The sequence below is a fragment of the Camelus ferus genome, chromosome X (genome assembly GCF_009834535.1).
Source record: "Camelus ferus isolate YT-003-E chromosome X, BCGSAC_Cfer_1.0, whole genome shotgun sequence".
Lineage (NCBI taxonomy): Eukaryota > Metazoa > Chordata > Mammalia > Artiodactyla > Camelidae > Camelus > Camelus ferus.
The window spans coordinates 50,570,166-50,592,973 of record NC_045732.1 but is presented as its reverse complement, the minus strand read 5'-3'; the positions used below and the strand labels follow the sequence as shown (position 1 = coordinate 50,592,973).

General features: G+C 36.1%; 1 protein-coding gene across 1 annotated transcript in view; it reads right to left on the bottom strand.

Moving 5' to 3' along the window:
* ATP7A (ATPase copper transporting alpha) overlaps nt 1-21,525 on the bottom strand; it is a 123,693-nt gene extending 102,168 nt beyond the window's left edge. Inside the window, exon 1 of the mRNA XM_032476119.1 lies at nt 21,300-21,525. The gene's annotated coding sequence lies outside the window, so the exon portion shown is untranslated. The remainder of the gene's footprint in view (nt 1-21,299) is intronic.
* Between the last annotated feature and the right edge of the window lie 1,283 nt (nt 21,526-22,808).

The following is a 22,808-nucleotide window of genomic DNA, read 5'->3' as shown; positions in this document are numbered from 1 at the left end:
ACAGTTAATAATATACTGAAGAATAAGTCTTTTTTGTTTTAAAAGGAGACAAAGTATGCATGTTTGCACAGGAAAAAGTTTAGAAGATTATGTAGTTATCTTGGAGAGTAGTAAAGTTGGAAGCACTGTTATGATCTTTTGCTGTACTTTACAAAATTTTCTACAGTGAACATATTGTTTACTGAGAGTGACTGACAACCCATGTGGGGTAAACCCATAAATCCTAGGAATCAGACAATTCAGCTTGCTGCCAATGTACATTCCTACAAGAAGTTCAAATCCCTCTTTGGTTAATCCAATCTTGTAAGAATCCTAGGATATATATGTCTAGTTCTAGGAATCTGTTTCACAAGGGTCATATGATACCTGATGTTTATGAGAAGATTTAAATTTATTAGAAGAAGAGGCACTAAAACTGAATGAGCCTTTTGAAAACACGTTAAAATCTTGCTCTCTATAACATTTAAAATATCAGGATACTTGTGAAAGGAAAGTAGTTATCCTGTATTAGCACCTTCCATCTGGGCCATCTGGACTGCAAGATAAATGCTTTTCTGTAAAGAGTCCAAGAAGCTCAAGTAGATATTATGCTCACAAAATTTATCATTAACGTATACAAATGGTATACTGAATCATCTAGCAGTAGTAAAAGTTCTGGTATGACCAGCAAATTCCAGTGAAGTGAGAAGGAGTCTTTTTTGTTTGGTTTGGTTTGATTTTTTTAAATATATGATTCCCCATTTTTTAACTGCAAAGGGCATTTCTATGACTTTCCGTGTGACATAAGATTTAATAAGTTGCATTTACTTTCCTTAACTGAATTGCACTTTACATGCCACAAAGTTGATAATATAGATCTTGAGGGGATAATTAGTTGCCTTTATTTCTACCTGTGAGAGCTGACAGACCAGAACAAATATTAACATCAACCAACAGCATGCCTATTTGGTAAGAGTTGGCAAGAGAGGTATGGGGGGAGGGGGGGAGGGAGAGAGAACCATCCCATCACTTTCAAACTTCCCTCATGCCATTCCTTTATAACTAACACTTTCCAAAATCTGCAAACCCTGGCACCCACTATGTGTTTTCCTCCCTATAGTTTTGTTTTTTCAGATTGTCATATAAATGAAATTACACACTATGCAGCCTTATAAGTCTGGCTTCTTTCACTTAGCTAAATGCATTTTAAGATTCACCTATGTTATTGCATGAACCAACAGGTAGTTCCTTTTTTGTAATAGAGTGGTATTCCACAGCATGGATATACAACAATCAGTTTACCCATCAGTTGAAATAATTGGGTTGTTTCCAATTTTTGGTGATTAAGGCTGAATAATGCTGCTATAAATATTCACATACAAGTTTCTGTATGAACATAAGTTTTCATTTCTCTTGGATAGATACCTAGAGGTAGGACTGCTGAGTTATATGGTAAAAATATGTTTAACTTTGTAGGAAACTAAAAAACTGTCTTCTAAAGTGGCTGTAGCATTTTTCATTTCCACCAGCAATGTATGAAAGTTCCAGTTGTTCTGCCTTGCTGACATTTGGTACTGCCAGTTTTGTTTTGTTTTGACATTCTAATAGATGTATTATGGTATCTCATTGTGATTTTTTTAACTTTATTTTTCAGAGCATTTTTAGTTTCAGAGCAAAATTGAACTGAAAAAGTACAGAGATTACCCATTTACTCCTTGTGCCCCCATGCACACCTCCCCCGCTATCAACATCCTGAATTAGCTTGGTACATTTGTCACAATCACCACTGTGGTTTTAATTTGCATTTCTCTAATGGTTTTAATTTTCATTTGCTCAATCTGCATTTCCTTTATTTGCTATTTGTACATCGTCTAGGTGAAGTGTTTATTCAGATCTTTTGCCCATTTTGTTATTGCGTTATTTTCTCATTGTCAAATTTGAGGGCTTTTAAATTTTATTCTGGATGCAACTTTTTGTCAGAAATGTCATTTGCAAATATTTTATCCCAGACTGTGACTTAACTTTTCATTTTCTTTCACAGAACAAAAGTTTTTGATTTTAATAAAGTCCATGTACTCATGTTATCATTTATGGATTGTGCTTTTGGGGTAATATAAATTTCTAATCTCATTTCTTTGTTCACGTCTTTCTTTATATAGTGTAATATTTCTCCTAACTAGCAGCCTTGGTCACAAAGCTGAGAAAAAAAAAAGCTGCCAACAATTTTGTTTAATGAGTACAGTTTCACTTTGAGAAGATAAAAATAGTTCCAGACATGGATGGTGATGATGGTTGCATAACAGTGTTAATGTACTTAATGCCACTACACTGTACACTTAAAATTGGTGAGTTTTACTATATAATTTGACCATAGCCAAAAAAATTGCCACCAAGCAACAATATGTCAGGGAAGTCTATGTTCTAAAGTTCATGTACACTACTCGTTAGAACATTTTAGGCAGTAGTGAAACCAAAACAATGGCGCCAACGCTTCACTTTGGATCCATATGGATGATGAATGAGGATTTATTTCCAAGATGAGAGGTAGCCAGCCAAAAGGGACACTGTACAGCACTTTACAGAAAGGTTGTCTCATTTAGTCCTCAGATTCACAAAGAAGATACTATAATCTGCTTCCTTCACAATTAAGGGAACTGAGGCTTGGAGGACAAAGTTGCCTGTTCAAAGTTATGTTTGAGTCAGTAAATCAAGGAGCAAAGATGAAAGAAAGCCACCAGACAATCTGCCCCCAGAGCTCTCACTCCAGACCATTCTCATACTATTTCCAAATCCAGGAAGAAAAACTCTCTCTTCATTCAGATTTTATTGAGAAATATAAAAGTTAGGAAATCACAAATCATTTAACAAACATCCCTTGGGGATTGTTACATGTAATTTCACTAGATTGGTTTCCCAAGGTATACTGAACAAAGGTAAGCTGTATGCCATCTTTTACTTTGCAGTGGAGGGGGAAACAGCTCTACATCTGAAGTCAAATGGCCTGGTGTCAAATTCTGGCTCTGGCTTTGTGTTGAAATAACTTATGCCTATATTAGTTTATGTGAATAAAATTTCCAATTCGGGGTGAGAAAATTATATAGCAGTAGATGCTTATTCACTCAAAATATGTTACTTATCGTATCTTGAAGCGTCAAAATATGCATAAGCTTCTTTGATATTGTGAAGACCTAGTAAAGTTTAGAACAGTATTTTGAATCTCTATAAAAGTTAGCCATTATTGTTCGTAAAAAAGAGTCACCTTGGACAAGTCACTTCACCTATAAAATGGTAAGTATTTAAGAATAATGGCTCTGGAATCAGGCTACCTTGGTTTAAATCCTAGCTCCGCCACTTGCTGAATTTAAAGTCCTGGGCCTATCGCTTTTTCTCTTTAAGCTTCAGTTTTCCATGGCTAAAAGTAAGAGTAATTTTAACACTGCTATGAGATTAAAATGAGACAATCCATGCAAATTGCTTGGTATAATCCTTCATTCACAGTAAGCCCCTCAATCCACATGAACTGCTGTTGCTTTTTATTAGCAATATTAAAATGTATGGGTAGCATTACGAATCAAATCATGGAAAGGGTATTTTGCAAATCTGCAGAGACAGCAATACTCTAATCAGTTCTTAGAGAACTGTAACTTATCTCATCTGGTGTTCATAAACATTGACCACTCCACCGAAAGCTACCCTCTGCCTGTCCCTCTGGATCACAATCCTCTTGTTTTATATTCTATCATATCACTTATCACTATCTGATATTTATTCTCTCTGTTTACTTATTTATTGTCTATCTTCCCCTTCCAAAATGTTAAGTTCTCTGAGAATAGGGAGGCAGAACAGTTAAAAAGAAGGACTCAAGAGCCAAACTGACTGGATTTGATTCCTATCTCTGCTGCTTGCTAGCTGGGTTACCTTGGGCATGTTACTTAAGCTTTGTGCCTCAGTTTCCTTATCTGTAAAACAGGAATAATAACAGCATGTTTCATAGAGTTGTTATAAGAATTAAATGACTTTATATAAAGCACTTGGGAAAACTTAGCACACAGTAAGTACTCAGTAAATGCTAGCATTATCATTGACCTACTTCACCTCTGTCATTCCAGCAGCCTGAACAGTCCTTGACACAGAGCAGGCAACCAATAAACATTTATTGAATAAATTAATAACAAGTGCTCAATGCTCCAATTGGAGTCAGTCTTATAGCTCAAAAATGTTCCTAAAAGAAAGAGTTGGGGATGAGGGAGAGGGGCTGTGGTGAGGTACCTTCTGTGGGGTCAACGACTCTGTACAGACGCCATCTTCCACCTTAAGGGAAAAAGGCTGCTGGTCACCACGGAATATGATCTAAATTCTAGAACTGCCTTTGGTAGCTAGGGAAGTCCCTGGGTACCATCTCTTTCCTCAGCTAACATTTATCGAGCGGTTACTTTGAGTAGTACTTTGCATGTATTAACTCATTTAACCCTTACAACAACCTTGAGGTAAATACTACAATTACCCCCATCTTACAAATGGGAACACAGAGGCACAAATAGGTTAAGTAACTTTCACAAGGTCACAAAGCTAGTAAGTAGCTAAGTCTGAATTCAAACTCAAGAAGTCTAGTTCTAGAGCCCATACGTTTAGCAGCTGTCTTTTTCATTGTAGAGCACTGTCATGCTAGTATCTGGAATTCTTTTCTCTAAGGTCATTCATTTTTCAAGAGAAGAATTCTCCAATCTCCTGCCTGAGAAGCATATACCAGGACCCTATATTTGGAGCAAGGTGAGGGGAAAGGGCTGACCATTCAGTCTGCAGACTTTCACGGAAGCTCCCTGTTCTCAGCCCTGTGTTTCACCTCCACTCTGCCCATCGCCCAACAGCTCAGAGCCTTTCACGTTTATTTAGGCCAGAGACTCTCCTCTTGATCTCCTACCACCCAGGGCAGGTGGGAGTAGGGGGCAGGCGGGGGGATCACCTCACTGCAGCAGGAAAGGGAAGAGACCTGAGGGGTCCAACCCCATTCTGTCAGTTTTAAAAACATTTCACTTATTTTCAGCCCTGGGTTGCCCCCTAACCTCTCAGGAAAAGCCACTTGCCTTCAAGTTCAGAGCCTCTCATAGGTAATATGAAAGGAAAGAACTCACTTCTCATTGATATCCCCCTCTGCAGGCAGGCTCCCCTTCTTCCTCTGCTCCCTACCTTCCAGCGATGTCTACAAACCACTTTTTTTTTAACATTTTTTATTGATTTATAATCATTTTACAATGTTGTGTCAAATTCCAGTGTTCAGCACAATTTTTCAGTCATTCATGGACATATACACACTCAATGGCACATTTTTTTCTCTGTGAGTTATCATAACATTTTGTGTATATTTCCCTGTGCTATACAGTGTAATCTTGTTTATCTATTCTACAATTTTGAAATCCCAGGCTATCCCTTCCCACCCTCCACCCCCCGGTAACCACAAGTCTGTATTCTCTGTCTGTGAGTCTATTTCTGTCCTGTATTTACGCTTTGCTTTTGTTTTTTTGTTTGTTTTTGTTTTTGTTTTTTAGATTCCACATATGAGCGATCTCATATGGTATTTTTCTTTCTCTTTCTGGCTTACTTCACTTAGAATGACATTCTCCAGGAGCATCCATGTTGCTGCAAATGGCATTATGTTGTCGGTTTTTATGGCTGAGTAGTATTCCATTGTATAAATATACCACATCTTCTTTATCCAGTCTCTTCAGCAAATGGTGTTGGGAAAACTGGACAGCAGCATGTAAAACAATGAAGCTAGAACACTCCCTTACACCATATACAAAAATCAACTCAAAATGGATTAAAGACTTAAACATAAGACAAGATACAATAAACCTCCTAGAGGAAAACATAGGCAAAACATTATCTGACATACATTTCAAAAATTTTCTCCTAGAAGAAATAAAAGCAAGAATAAACAAATGGGACCTAATGAAACTTACAAGCTTCTGCACAGCAAAGGAAACCAGAAGTAAAACAAAAAGAAAACCTATGGAATGGGAGAAAATTTTTGCAAGTGAAACCGACAAAGGCTTGATCTCCAGAATATATAAGCAGCTCATATGACTCAATAAGAAAAAAATAAACAACCCAATCCAAAAATGGGCAGAAGAACTAAACAAGCAATTCTCCAAGGAAGACATACAAATGATCAAAAAGCACATGAAAAAATGCTCCATATCACTTATTGTCAGAGAAATGCAAATCAAAACTACAATGAGGTATCACCTCACACCAGTCAGAATGGCCATCATTCAAAAATCCACAAATGACAAATGCTGGAGAGGCTGTGGGGAAAGGGGAACCCTCCTACACTGCTGGTGGGAATGCAGTTTGGTGCAGCCACTATGGAAAACAGTGTGGAGATTCCTCAAAAGACTAGGAATAGACTTACCATATGACCCAGGAATCTCACTCCTGGGCTTGTATCCAGAAGGAAATCTTCTTCAAACCACTCTTGTGCTGATGTCCCTCTCCTGTTCTATTTGTCTTACAGGTTTAAGCCTTTTAAAATTTCTTTACTGTCATATTAGTGGAGTCTAATATGGAGTCTTGTCTCTATATTAGTGGAGTCTTGTCTCTATATTAGTGGAATCTTGTCTCTTGGGATGGACAAGAGCTAAACATGTATAGTCAGCTGACCATGTTTAATCCCATTCACTACTTTTATAATGATATTTAAAGGGTAGATTTCAGTTATCTGGAAAATTAACCTCTGCAAAATACATCATTCCTTAACAATACTCAGTAAAAGGTAGTATACATCACGAAAGACCATGGGCTGCTCTGAAGGTTGTTTCACAGGGTTCCCAGAAGCTCACCTAAAACTTCTCTACTCGGTATAGAACCCACTAAACCACCAAAATTTGTTTCATTTCAACTCCAAAACACAAATATATAACTCTAGAGACATTTGTTGAGATCACTTTATGAGATGAAAAAAAAAAAACCCTTATTACTTTCCACAAATGTATATAGTGAGACAAGGCTTTCCTTTCATTCTGAGACCATAAAGCTTTCAGACAAAAGAATCTGGAGATAAAAGCAAAAAGGGATCTAGAGTTGAAACCAGAGAGATACTTTATGATTAGAATATTCCAAAAATCCAAAGAGGTAAGTTTCTAAGTGCAGCCTCCATTGTTAAGTGATACAATGAAAATACGTACTATGTGTCTGAAAGCCTGGATATTATAGACTCTTCCATCAAAAGGACAAAGGTATGGTTATTGATGATGTTTTTTTTGCTGAGCTATTTTTTCTCTGGACTAGCCTCCCGCTTAACTAACAAACTGCATTCAGAAAACTGTGCAGCAGAGTTAGACGTATAGCTAATGACTCCAGAGGATAAGTGCCTCCCACAGAGATGAAGTCCATTAACTCTGGCTTCATTAACACTATTTAATCAGTCAAATCAAAAAGGTACCAGGAAGGTTTATACCACCAACCCCATACACACTAGCATTCAACTCATGTTGGAGAATATGGTGGTACTCAGCATATGTGTACAACCCACCTTGCTGATTATGCAAAGATATCTCCTCTATCAGGTAAGAATATAATTAGTCTTGCCACTACTTTTTTTTAAAAAAAAGCAGTTAACATACTGGTTAAAAAACTATTTGGTCTTAATTTTTAGAATTGAAATATTCACGTAGTATGATTTTAAAAATAACATATGCATCTGTTTTTCAGAATCTTTCGACTTTTCCTAACGTCTGTATTTATCATAAATTTTCTTTTCATCAAACCAAGGTCTAAAGTACAATGTTCAGCATGAAGTAGTCAAACAGTCCATATAGTCCAGATCTGTATCCTCATGTACACCCTTTAACCCTCAAATCCTTTAATGTCCTGTTTTATAGACTTTAGTTAATAAAGGTGAAAATATGACAACGTTCTCTCTTGTCCAAAGTTGAATCACTATCATAAGAGATAAGGATGAAAAATTATATACTGGAAATGTGTATGAGTTCAGCTTATAAAAAGGAAACTAGCAATCCAAAACTGTCAAGGACAATTGTTTAGCCAGGTATTTTTCTACAGATGAATGAGAACTAATTCAGAGAAAGCCTATATCATTCCACACCCTTAAGAGTTTTTAACTGGCAAGTTCCAAGTGCTTTGTTATCACAAGTAAGCAGAAGCCTTAATACTGATGGCTGTATCAAATCTACTGAATTGCTAAGAAAAAAATATTTTAAATTCAATGCAGTTTGTCAGACAGAAATCTAAATAAACAGCCATCAACAATATTTACTATTTTTAGAATTTCAAGTGCAAATTCATTACAATTTTTTCAGGAAGATTTTTTTTTCCATTCCTCAATCCTGTGATTCTGTGCTTTCTTCGAAAGCACGATGATGAACTTTGTCATTTCACAAAACTAAGACTCTAAAATAGGCTGAATCTTTAGAAAGTTGGTTCTGGTAGAGTAAAACAAATATGCTTTACTACAAGAGAGCTATTTTTTCCCCTTTTTAGACATGCAATTTTCACAAAGTAGATGCTTCCTTTCAGTTAGTTAGCTAATTTAAAGGGGGTTCACGTTCTTAATTCTGAAAAACCCATGGAGTGGCAAGCTATAACAATATTCTAAATTTTGGTTTAGTGTATTCTGTTGGGTCTTTGAAATAACATTATTAAAGCATCCCTTCTCTTGCCTTATCTCCCTTTTTTTCCTACCTTTGATGAAGGGTTCATGTGCATGAACACATACATACATACATACACACACACATAAGCTAAGACATTGATTGAACCTACTAACATCTTCCAGCTAAAAACTCATTCTGACAACACCTCCTTTTGGAAAAGTTATGACTATGAATGTAGGAAATTAAAGTAGAACACAGTACAGAGAAAGGTAAACAGATCAAACTAGGAAAAGTGTAAGTATCTATGTTCAAAGATGAAAGTGCTATACTTCAGTATGAAACAAATATCTGGCCAGATACTTGCAAACCAGTCTCCTCAAAATGTACAATACTGAGTTTGATGGAAATGGCTGGATTAATCTGAAAAGCTTCATATAATTATAAGCCAAATTCCTAAAAAGTAGGCAGAACATGGGCAATATAAAAAGACACATATGGAGAACTAAAATACCAGTTGAATAGAGAGAGGAAAACGTCTACATGGGGGGAGGAGGGTATAGCTCAGTGGTAGAGTGCGTGCTTAGCATACACAAGGTCCTGGGTTCAGTCCCCAGTACCTCCATTAAGATAACTAAGTAAATAAATAATAAACCTAACTACCCCCCTAAAAAAAAAGCTTAAGAAAATAAATATTTTTAAAAGTCTATATGGGAGCAGGAAAGGAGGTTTGTCTAGTCAGAATTGAGGGTACAGGTGGAAATATAGCAGGAAGTAACAGTAACATATCCTTACAGTCATGCAGCATATTTCTGTTTACAAATAAGTGTTTCAAAAATTATTTCAGTGAGACAGCAGATATATTCTTAGGCAATTCATTAATTTGATATACATGACAGAGAACATCTTTGACATCAGACAGACTTGGACTTGAATCCAAATTCTGCCATTTACTAGCTGTGTGACCTTCAGCAAATTGATCTCTCTGATGCTCAGTTTCCTCACCTGAAAAATACAGATAACTCTTACTCATGGAACTGCTGAGAGGAGTGTATCAGATAACACAGGTAAAGTGCTTGACACATAATTCCATTTCCTTTTCACTTTAATAATATTACTAAGTGCCTAGTATCTTTTTAGGTTCTGTGCTAGGCCCAGCTGGAGATACAAAGATAAATGAATTTGATATGGGCTCTGCTCAGGGATGAAGGAAGGGAGTTCAGCAAAGACTTCACAGAAGAGATGCTTTAACTGTGTCTCTTTTTTTCCCTTAAAATATAAGGAATAAACATCAACTGGAGAAAAACAGAAAATATAGATAAGCGAATATAAAATAAACAACAAATCAGTCCACCACCAAGAAACAACCAATGTTAAATTTTGAGGTGGGGTGTATATGTGTGTGTATGTGTGTATGTGTAAGTTTAGGAGGTTATTTTATGTGTATATATGTATAAACACACATTTTAAACAAAAATATGCTGTTCTATTTTAAAACATGCTTCTTTTCATTCAACACTGATGAAAAAATTTTCATGTACTCAGGTAAGGGGAAGTCATTCTGACTTACACATGATTTAACTCAAATATTATGCTAACTAAAACACCCTGTTTGTGGCCTATTAAACATACATTGTACATCTGCTTTAATTATTAAAGAAAAGAGCACACTGACCAGAAGTAAAGAATGTCCATGTTAAAAATAAAGATTAAATGCTTCCCTTCCTGGACACCAATGCTGGTCCTCCTTCAGTGATAAGACTCTCTTCCCAGATGCCAAGACCATACTGACTTACTGTATACATGCTGATCTGGTTTTTTTGCCTAAACCTCATAGGAATGTATCCCTGACTTGTCTGATGTTCTTTGTTCTGACAAGATATAAAACTGCTGAAAAACATGCTTCTCTGGAGCAGTTCCTTAGTTATTTGAGAGGCTGTCTCCAGGCTATAGTCCTCAGTTTGGATCAAACAAAACTATTTTCTATTCCTATTATAGAATGTTTATTGACTACTGATCAACAACACTATAATACATATTTTTCTATGTCAGGAAATATTAATATATAATAATACCAAATACTTTTTTTTTTACTATTTTAATCTTCACAACCCAATGGGATAGGTACTATTATTACCTCCATTTTACAGTTGATGAAATTGAGACACAGAATGGGTAAGGAACTTTCCCAAAGTCACACAGCTAGTTAAGTAACATAATCAAAATTTGAACCCAATCATAGTCCAGAGTCTGTGCTTTTAATCACTAATGTATATGCTACAATTTTAAAAGGCTGAATACATTGTGGAAAACAGCATGGAGGTTTCTCAAAAAACTAAAAATAGAACTACCATATGAAACCAGCAGTTCTACTCCTGAGTATATATCTGGAAGAAACAAAAACACTAATTCAAAAAGATACATGCACCCCAATGTTCATAGCAGCACTATTTACAACTGCCAAGATAGAGAAGCAATCTAAATGTCTATCAACATGTGAATGGATGCATAAAGAAGATGTGGTATACATATATATAATGGAATACTATTCAGTCATTTAAAAAATGACATTTTGCCATTTGCAGCATGGATGGACTTGGAAGGTATTATGCTAACTGAAATAAGTCAGACAGAGAAAGACAAATACTGTATGATATCACTTATATGTGGAATCTAAAAAATACAACTAGTGAATGTAACAAAAAGGAAACGGATTCACAGATATAGAGAACAAACTAGTGGTTATCAGTGGGGAGAGGGATGGGAGGAGAGGCAAGATAGCAGTAGGGGATTAAGAGGTAGAAACTACTATGTATGAAATAAATAAGCTACAAGGATATATTGTAAAACACAGGGAATATAGCCAATTTTTTATAATAACCATAAGTGGAGCGTAACTTTTAAAACTTTTGAATCACTATATTGTATACCTATAACTTATAAAATATTGTACATCAATGATATTTCAATAAAAAAATAAAAATAAAAATAAATAATTTAAAAGCTGAATATAAGTCCATTAAATGAATGTACCATAATTTAACCAATCTACTATTGCTAGGTGAACTAGGTCTTCAAGACTGAGTTCTTCTTGAAAAGAATAGAAAGAAATTCCAGACAAAAGGGCCATGAACAAAGTTACAGAGGTGTCAAACAGCATGGCACATTTGAAAGAGTGCTTTTGGGAATATGGATATGATTGGGGATATGGCATGAGTGCGAAAGACAAGGAGGTTGGAAAAGTAAGGTCATATAAAATTGAAAGGGACAAGACTAGTGTCAGGAAGACCAGTTAAAAGCCTACTGTCTGACTATGGAATATTATTCAGCCATAAAAAGGAATGAAATTCTCACATATACTGCATCATGGATGAAGCCTAAAGACATTATGCCAAGTGAAACAAGCCAGATATGAAAGGACAAATATTGTATGATTCCACTTATAACAGGTACCTAGAAGAGGTAAATTCATAGAGACAGAAAGTAAAAATGAGGTTACAGGGGATGGGAAAAGGGGGAGTGAGAAACTATTGTTTAATGGGTACAGAGATTCTCTTGGGATGATGAAAAAGTTCTGGAAATGGATAGTGGTGATAGTTACACAACACTGTGAATGTACTTAATGCCAATGAATTATATACTTTAAATGGTTAAACTGGGAAATATGTTATGTATATTTTATCACAATTTTTAAAAAATGACTCTTGTCCAGAAGGGAAATGATTAGGAACTAAATGGAGACACAAGGGGAAAATTTTGAGGAATATCAAAAACTATACAACAGACTTGATGACTAAATGAATGAGAGGGTGAGGAAAAAAAAATCTCTCGGGTTTCTGGGTACAGAGGAGGCCATTATTAGTTTCCTTTTACAGATAAGGACACAAAGGCCCAGAAATACAAAGTAATTTGCCGAAAGCCACAGTTTGTTAATAGCAGAATTGGAACTTAACCATCAGAGTCCTGTCTCTCATTCTGTACTCTTTCCACTACAACATATCAAGAAAGAATATTATCGTACATTTGTATAGCACTCTATAATTTACAAAATGTTTTTGCATACATTATTTCACTTGATAATCATAACAACCTATAAGTTAGACAGGGAAGGTCTCATTTTATTGATGAGTACACTTAAATAGAGTAAGAAAAATGATACAACTCCTTAAAATCCTCATCAGACAGAGATCTAAATTTCATCTGTTGGATTTCAGGAGAGCCTTAAGGTAGGAAGTGAGATTCAAGTGATGAATTTGGGATTACCACAGCTGCTGCAAGTATTAAGTATTGAGGGGAGAAAGTGAGTAGAATAGAAGTAGTTTGGGTAGGTTTCAGGCCACCATATTGCATAACTCCATGTCATAATTTTTACAGATAACAATATGACTACTGACCCCTGGAGTTGTGTAAGACAGCTGTCCTGGATGAAATAAAGTATGAGTCTCCCATCTGCAGATCAGGATCTACTGGTTGATCTAGAAACCTTGCCTCATGGAACTGCACCCTGGTTCCCAATCGCGTCTACTCCTCTGCTACATCCCCTTTCTGCCACATGTCCCAGCTGACATCCCCAGAGTGAAGGGGAGAACAGCACAGCCAATAACTATTCAGGGACTACAATGTTGGTATCTGCCCTGATCTCAAGACTCAGACTAAAAGAAGCTCTTCTGTATATAAGGTTGGAGATCACCATAATAAAGGATTGGGAGGAGACAAAGATGTTCTTAGGTGATCATTTCTACTTATCTGGTGGGGAAAAAAATTCTAGAAAGTGCCAGGATAATACTGTTAAACCTTCTTAGAACATGATGATACTTATATTAAATCTAAAGGTAACAAGAGAGAAAAGGCAGGTCATAACAGGCATTCATTTGGTAATTCACTCATGCCTTAAACCAAGGTAAAAGAATATTAGTACAGATTACAAACAAAACTTACTACGTATGTTTCTGACAAAATTGTGTTTAGGTACAACACGAAACTAGGACACAAATGGTCTAGCCAGATGCTTCATATAGAAGATCATCTAAATCTGACCAAATGCTTCAAATGCAGAACAGAACCTAAAACAATCACTGGTAGTCCTCAAATGGCCAAGTCAAACAACTGCAGTTAAGTTTCTTTTCCTCGTGTCTGGACAAAGGAAACATACTATTCTTATAGAAACACAACTGAAAACAAAGGCAAATGTACTCTATTTTGCTTGAAGACACTTCTGATGGCATTCTACTACCCATCACAGAATGTTTCTTTCTCTTTCATTGAGTAAGCTCCCTCTACTTCTCCTGACTTTTCCTTAGACGGCCCACTGACACTAAATGTGTACCTTGCTCTCTAGTGTTACTTGGTGCTACTAGGGTAACTGACCCCAACTGCTCTGTGTAAATATCATTATATTGCCTACATAGTTGTGTCACCAAGAAAACTTAATACAAAATTCTAAACTCAGGAAACAAATCAGAATGGAGATGGAATCAAATCAAGGTAGTATGACTCTAAAGCCCATGCTCCTTACCCTCTCCAAAACAGTGTATCCAAAGGAATTTACCACAGACTAAATAGCTGTTTAAACCATTCAAAAGATGACTGTATTGGAAAAATCCACTTCTCCCTCTTGTGTTTCTCCTTTACTCTTATACTACTACCATACTCACAACACTTCTGACACCAGACATGTGGAGGTTTTCCCCCACCAAGAAATCCTCTGTGACACCAGCTAGGTGTCCTACAAATAACTCAATTCTGACACTATCTACATGGAGATACGGTCAGATTCCACAAGCTAAGGGCTCAGTCCCACAAGAACTGTTCCCACCCACCCCATTTCCCACACATGCAGACTTAAATAGCTGTTCAATGCATTAAAAAGATAGCCCACATCTACCACTTTCAATACTCTTCCCCAAAAGAAAATCTCTACTACAATCAAGCAAGTGCCCTCACTGCCATAGAGTCCATGCTTGCCATTTCTTTCTAAGACTGTTTAGACTGTCTCCTTACCTACAATGCTCTCTTCCACAAATTTAAATCCTACCACCTCACTTGTCTGCAAACTCCACAAAAGCGGGAATGTATCTGTTGTGTTCACTCTCATATCCCAGCACCCTGCATATGGTAGCTACTCAAAATAATTGTTGAGTGAGTAAATGAACCCAAATACCACCTCGTCCATGAAAAACATGTCAAATATTTGTATCTACTTTCTTTTTGAATTCTGAATATGCTCAGAATTAGCATCATAGTTTAGTACCTAATTTCTCTATAATTATTTGGTATTTGATTTTCTTAACTAGACATTGGATACATGCTTTGTGCCTCTTCGTACATCTCACAGAGCCCATGTAAACACTAGACATACAGCGGAAAGGTAGAGCTCAGTGGTAGAGTATGTGCCTAGCGTGCACAAGGTCTTGAGCTCAATTCCCAGTACCTCCATGAAAATAAATCTAATTATCTACCCCTCCAAAAAAAAAAAAAAAACAAACACTAGACGTACAGCAAGCACACAGTAACACTTAATTGGAGTGTTGAATTTATTTATAAAAATTCAATTTACACACAACTTTGTAAGAATGCAGCTATTCTGTGGAGTAGGTTAGACATGCATAAAGCCTTTTCCATTGCCTACATTTTATATTTTAGAAATAATTCAATAGACGTATGGTGCAGCATTTGGCAATCAGAGAAATAATCTAGAAAATTCTGATGGCCCAGTCTGCGGCTCATTAGTTAATACACAAAGCAGATTGTTATGAGTTTCCTTGGTGGAGAAGTAGAATGAGTACATCAGGGTGATCTGACTTGCCAGCAGTCATGAGTTTGAGATGTCATGTTAGCATACTATAGGTGTACTGTAGGCTACTGTGCCCTCCTAGTCTGAGCTTCCCATTTTCTGTGGTGTCATTTGGAAATTAAATATTGCTCGCAGGTACTGATTGAGTAGTATGTTGTTTATGTAGTCTACTAAATTCATAGTACAGTAAAACTACAATTTACAGTTTTATTATATAGGTTGCTAAAACTACTTTTATGGTAAATAATACATTAAAAGAATAATAGTAACTAAACTTTATTGTGTGCTTTCTACCTGCCAGGCACTGCTCTTAGGGCTTTACATGTATTAATTCACTGACAATCCTACTGTTATTGCTGCCATTTTAGAAATTTGAAGGAACTAAGGCACAAAAGGTAAGAGGTCTGCCCATAGTCATACAAGCAGTAAACAGAGGAGCTGGGATTCCAATCCAGACAGTCTGGGCCAGAGGCCCCACTCTTAGCCCTATATTATACTCCCTCCCCAAAACAGCAGATCACAGTATAATGGTGAAGTCAAAATGCCTTGAAGTTATCAAGAGAATAATATCCAACAGTCCAGAAAATATAACCAGCAATGTCCCAATTTATGCTTGCTGATTAACTTTTATTGTATGTTCTCTTAGTACAATTTAAATTCTAAACATGTTATAAATATCAAAGTTTGGCCAAGTTCAAAGATGTGCTTACTGTAAAGATTTTTTAAAAAAAAACACACACGGACCATTTCTTTTCTCTTCCTGGGAGACTCTGAGAATACAAATAAAATAAGACTAACACCATTTTAAACATTAGGTCTTTTAGCATATCTGTAAATAATGTAATTAGCTAAAAACAAAACTATGGGTCTTTACTTTTGAATTTCATTTTAAAGTACCAAGCACATTTTGAACTACCAATATTTTAATTTTTAATCATCTAATCAATTTGCTCATTCACACTTTCAAGTAAGATAAATAGTATTTTCCTCTTTAGGACAAACAAGGAACTTAATTTCAATAGACTTAATTTTGCTCATATGTCTATATATTTTTTTAAGGTACAATTATTTTAAAAAATACAGTTTCTTTATGTTAGGTAAGAGCATAGATTCTGAAGTCAGACTGACTGGCTTTAAATCTCAGTTTAGCCACTTGCTAGGTCTAAGAATAAAATTTGGCCCTATGAAAGAATATGTTAACTCCTACCAAAGTGCAAACAATAGACAAAGTACCAGATTTATTTTTTCACACCAGACAGAGGAACAGTTCTGGCCTCCTTCACTTATGTGCACAAAAAAAAAAGACTCAAAATCCCATGACTTACCACTTGCCCTAAAGTTAAAAAACAGGAATTCATGGGTTACTTCTGTAATAATCACAGTGCACAAACTTTTAGGCAATCTTTTTTTTTTTTAATTGAGGTATAGTTGATATACAATATTATGTAAGTTTCAAGTGTTACAACATAGTGATTCACAATTTTTAAAGGTTATATTCCCTTCTAGTTATTATAAAATATTGACTGTATTCTCTGAGTTGTACAATATATCCTTGTAGCTTATTTATTTCATACATAGTAGTTTCTACCTCTTAATTCTCTACCCCTATCTTCCCTTTCCTTCCCTCTCCCCACTGGTAACCACTAGTCTGTTCTCTATATCTGTGAGTCTGTTTCCTTTTCATTATATTTACTAGTTAATTGTATTTTTCGATTCCACATATAAGTAATATCACACAGTATTTGTCTTTTTCTGACTTATTTCACTTAGCATAATACCCTCTAAGTCCATCCACGTTGTTGCAAATGGTAAAATGTCGTTTTTATGGCTGAGTAATATTCCACTGTATATATACACATCTTCTTTATCCATTCATCTCTTGATGGACACTTAGGTTGCTTCAATATCCTGGCTATTGTAAACAATGCTGCTATGATCATTGGGGTGCATGTATCTTTTTGAATGAGTGTTTTTCATTTTTTTCATTTATATATCCAGGATCGGAATTGCTGGGTCATATGGTAGTTCTATTTTTCGTTTTTTGAGAAACCTCCATACTGTTCTCTACAGTGGCTGCACCAGTTTACATTCCCACCAACAGTGTATGAGAGTTCCCTTTTTTCCACATCCTCATTAGACAATCTTAATCACACTCAAGTTGAAGTAATAATTTATTCCTTTATCTATTTCACTTTATCTACAATGAATTTAAGGCTCTAAAGCTATCTAAAGGCTATGAAGGTTTTCATGACTAAAATTCTTTCTTTTATCACCTAGATAGAAACAGATGAGCAAGATAAAACACTTCGCTTTAGATGGACAATACTTTAAAAAGTATGACACCAATCTGATTGCTAATACATAAAAATGCACTTGCAGTTGTGATTAGAAATTAATACCAAGATATTGTGACTATAAATCTAAACTAAAAAGTGCTATTTAGAATTAACAGTGAAATGGTATAGCAAAATAAGAGAAAGCATTTATTGGCCAAAATGAAATTAGCTGTATACAAATAGTTTAATATTAATATTAGTGTTTTAATAATACAATTAATATATTTATCAATAATCAATACAGTACTTTATATTTTAGTTTAATACTATTAGATTAATGATCAATTGAATACTTAAATTAGAACTCTTAGAGCAAATAATTTCATCATCACCAAAATATTAGACACCTTTTTTCCCACCACTTTAAGTGCAAGGATCAACAAAGGAAATTACACTTGGCACTCTTTAACAACTAAGCTCCCTAAGCTTTTGTTAGCTCAAAGGACAACCTTTAAGTGTCCTCATGACCCTAGAGATCAGCTACAGATTTATCCTAAATCGTCCTGAGAAGTTCATTAATAGGGCTCTCCACTGTAGAATTATCCCTCTCTGTTTGTCTATCTCTACTGACAGTTTTTCAGGTCTTAACAGAAGCCCTTCTAATGCCCTCCTCTCCTGAATGGCAGGTAGCATGCTTCAGGTGAACACTGAAAAGATCAGAAACAATTTTCTTTGTAATTCCAAGAAACATAGAATGCTCTGCAAACTCAGGATAGGGTAAGGAAAGGAGTAATTTCAGTATTATTCCCTCCCTATCTGCTTTGGTTAGGACACCAAATGCACAAGACAGATCAGGAACAATTACAACAGTATGAAACAAAACACTTTAATTTTTTACAAATGAAATCAACTAAGGTAACTGGTCAGGCTAAAACAATTTCCCTAAGATGTGGAATAACCCATTTATTCCAATTAGTAAATTGTCAAAATGCATTCCTGATTACGTCTGGAAAACTGGACTTCTATACTAGAGAATTATAAAGTAAAAAACAGGTTTAAAAAATTTAAATCCTGCGGCCACAGCTGTGTAATTATAAACATAAACAGAAAACACAGGACAAAGCACAACTAATTCACTCACTTTATCCTCATTTTCTTCAAGGAAAGAAGTATCTGTGAAAATTGATGTAATCTACCAATATTTTTCACATTTGAGCCCACAAAGATGAGGAAATCAATTTCCTAACAGTGCTGGAGAAACCAGGAACATACTTATGAAACCAGAAACATCCTATCCTTTCACTTTAATGAAACACATTCTAAAAGTACCATGACACTATTCCTGCCATACTATCTCAGTAAGTAAACAAGTTATATCATATTAAATCAACGTCAAGACAGATTCATAAATGAAAAACATGACTGCTGCGATGACAGACTGAATGAAACAGGCCTGACTGTTGCCTGTCTCTCCCATCCCTCACCCTCATCTTGATTTATGTCCCAAGAAAGATTTCTGTTTAAAAACAAAATTCTGTGAAACCTTCAAAAGCTGTATTTTCCTTTAACAAAGATGAGTAGAAGGAATTTTGAGACAAAACTCCCAAATACTATTCTCATGTGTGCCAGTGCCTGTATCACCTCAGACAAATCTCTCCTCACAATTTACTTTTCTATCTGGCAAAAGAAAATTATTTTCACTCACTGGGGGGGTCAAAGTCTTGATTAATGTTTGCCAAGTATTTTTTAAATATATAGATAAAAGCAGTTATAATGAGGAATTTATAAAAAGGAATGTGTTGCCTTAAAGCCCTCACAGAAGTAAAGGTTGTGGTATGTTACTGGGGTTATTTTTGCTTGCTCTCTCTTATTTTCAAACAGATTTTACTGCTTCTGCATGCATTGTTCAAAGAAAAACAATCTTCTGCATTAGAGACTAGACGTTTTAACCTATCCTTTTGATATTGTCTAATCTAACCCTACCTAAAGGCCAAGAATCAAGATCTTTCTAAGACTAAGATTGAAAAAGAATAGTTTCTATCAGGTTAAGAACAGTAAAGAAACCATTTTGGAAGAGAAAAGAAATGCAGAAATTCCCTGGGGAAAAACTGGAACACCTTCTGCCTTTAGACAATGTTGTTATTCATTCCTAGCAATTTAATAAGATTCCAAATTATATTTAAGACACGACACTCTGACACAACACTGTAAACTGACTATACTTCAATTAATTAATTAATTAATTAATTAAACAAAGACACGACACTCAATCAGAATTTAAAAATAGCAAGCTTTACTTTTTCATCTTCCATATTTGAGTTTACATCAGAATTAAATCTCACATATTAACACTGTTTTTGTTACTTCATGGTTTTTTTTTCTATGTATAAGCTATTTTATTGGCTGGAAGATAGCTGGAATATGGTTGGGATACGATTGTAAACTTACCAGTTTTTAATTCTATTTTTTTTTCTTTTAACCAGTGACATCTTGGAAGATGTGGCTGTTATAGAGATGTTGATGTACAATATATTGTTGGATGCATCTTTCCAGCCCCGCAAGCCTTTCCTCATAGTATCTCTCTACCTGGGCTGCCCTCCCCTACCTCCATTCCTACAAAGTTAAATCCTATCCATTTATCAAGGCCCAGCTCAAAAGCTCCATTCCCAGAATTCTCATAACACTGTTTCTAATATACATTATTGAGATTAAAAGGGTTTATCTGTCTTTCCTACTAAATTGTGAGACAATTCAGTACAAAAAAGAAAAAACCTTCTCTTGTCATGAGTGTAGAAACAAGAAAGCTTGAAAGATAAAAAATAAAATCTCAGTTCAAAATATCCTTTAAAAAGGATGAGATAAGCAACGTAGTTACTCAATCAGTGGGGCTGCTAGAATCCATTGTCTTCATGTCTGAACTCAAGTTGAGTGCAAATTCTTTTGAGGCCAGAGACTCTCTGCTATTTCTTGTGTATATCCCCCACACCTCAACATCACCTAATTCAATGTTCTGCACACATCAGGTCTCATCTACTGTAGATGAAGAGTTATAATTAAAACAAAGATCAGATGCTGAAAAATATTAACTTGTGAAACGATAAAATAGTTGCCTATGCTTAGGAGAACCTCAACGTCTACAACAAAAAGTGTCAAAGATAAAGATGCCACAGGCTGCAATGACGATGGAGAGTAACTTTACTGGGAGGGAGCAGAATGAACAAAATGAAATGGAAACAAGAGTGTTCTCTCAATTTAGTTTACGCTCCCAGAGCGAGACAAGAAGCAAAATAACTAATTTCCTCATGTTATTTCATTAATAATTGTGATCAGTCCACGTGACTTCCAATACCGGCCACAGATCTTGTACCTTCAATCAATTAGGTAACAGAGGCTATAGATGATCAGGACACTTCCTCAGAAGGGTACAAGAAAGCGACAGGGGTCAGGACCTAATCTCCCCTCCTCTATCCCCTGTTAGGGGAGGTAAAACATGAGTGCAATAAATACCTGAGTTGTGAAGAACTGAGTTTAGAGACTCCCCCAGATTAAAATAACCTTCTCGCCACACTCGGTAGTACACGCTGACAGTACAGAATACCCGTCCAGTAGAAGGGGACGACGGGAAGCCGATATAGGACTTACCTGTTTCTTTCTATCCTATGGTTAAATCTTCGGAGCTACGCAGCCGGTGGCAGCGACAAACTCACGCGCGCAGGCTCCGATCTCACACACCGGGAGAAGTCACCGCGGCGACCGCGGCGATGGCGGCGACGGCGGCGTCGACGCCAACTCCTCCCTCTGCTTCTTCCCTTCCTCCACCCCCGCCGCCGGGCCGGCTGCTTTCACCCCTGCCTTCACCCCCCACTTCCGGGTGATGCCCCAGCCGGAAGCAGCCGGAGGGGCGGAGGGACGCGTTACGTGAAGGGGAAATACTGAGACTAGAATCGAGCTTCTCCCGCCCCCTGCTGCCCTGGGACAGACACGCAGCCTCAGGCGGAAGTCTTTCCTTTTGGCGCTGCAGAGATCCCTCTTCCTCGCTTACCAAAAACAAAAACTCCATCAAAGCCTGTTATCTGCAGTTTTCCTAACCTCAAGCCAGGATGTACCTTAGAGCTCCTTATAAATCATCTTCTACATAATTCAGCCTTTCACAGATTAAAATTATCCTGCTTCTGTTAGACTGTGTAGCCTAACTCCAGATATGAATGCCAGAACGATGAACTTGTCCTCATCCCTCCACTGAAAAATGACCTCAATTTTTTTTTGATAAATGTTTTTTAATTCATTTTTTAAATTCATAATCTCTATGTGTGTGTTGGAGTTGGGGCAGGGATCTCACCTCACACTACCTTCACATTGCCATTCCAAGCTCTGAACCACTTCCACATTTACTCATTCACTCACCCATGATCTTAAAAACCTACAGGATTCCAAGGATGCAAAGATATTATTAGATTATCTATTACCATGAGTTTTGATAGAAATGAGATGCCTAAAATGTAGCAATACAATGCAATAAGTAAGTGGTACAGAAAGCATTTAAGAAAAATTTATTTTTATTCCTGTTCCAATTTGTCATTTCAAAAAACAGCAAAATCCTAGAATTTTTAAAACTATAAACATTAAGAGTAAGGAAGGGGCTTCATCTCACTAATTTTGAAGCAAGATGTGGTCTTTTCATATATCCTTTCATTAAATATGTCATAAGATGCAAGGGAAAACTAATCACAGGATTATTCATATTTTCATTTAAACCCAGTTCCCATAAATATAAACTCAATGTTGCAGAACTCAAAACAGTGCAAAGTGTAAATATTATTTTAAGACTGTAAAAGGCTTAGAAAAGTGGCACACAGTATGCCTACTTAAGTGTTTAATAAAATAATTTTCATCCTGATTCAAATCCCTATTAAGTCCTGACAGGTAACACTTAACACTGTCCGCAGATCTAAATTTTAGGCCAACAATTAAGTATTCCAGAAACAATTATTCTTTACCCCTCTACAACCATCCACATTAATAAAAAAATTCACTTCAGGACTCCTTACCTTTCTGAACATTAAGCTGTAGTTGTCAGTGTGCATAGCCTTAACTGTTGATCCAAATTCAGCCCCAAATTTTAAATCTTAAAAACCACATCACACGAAATGG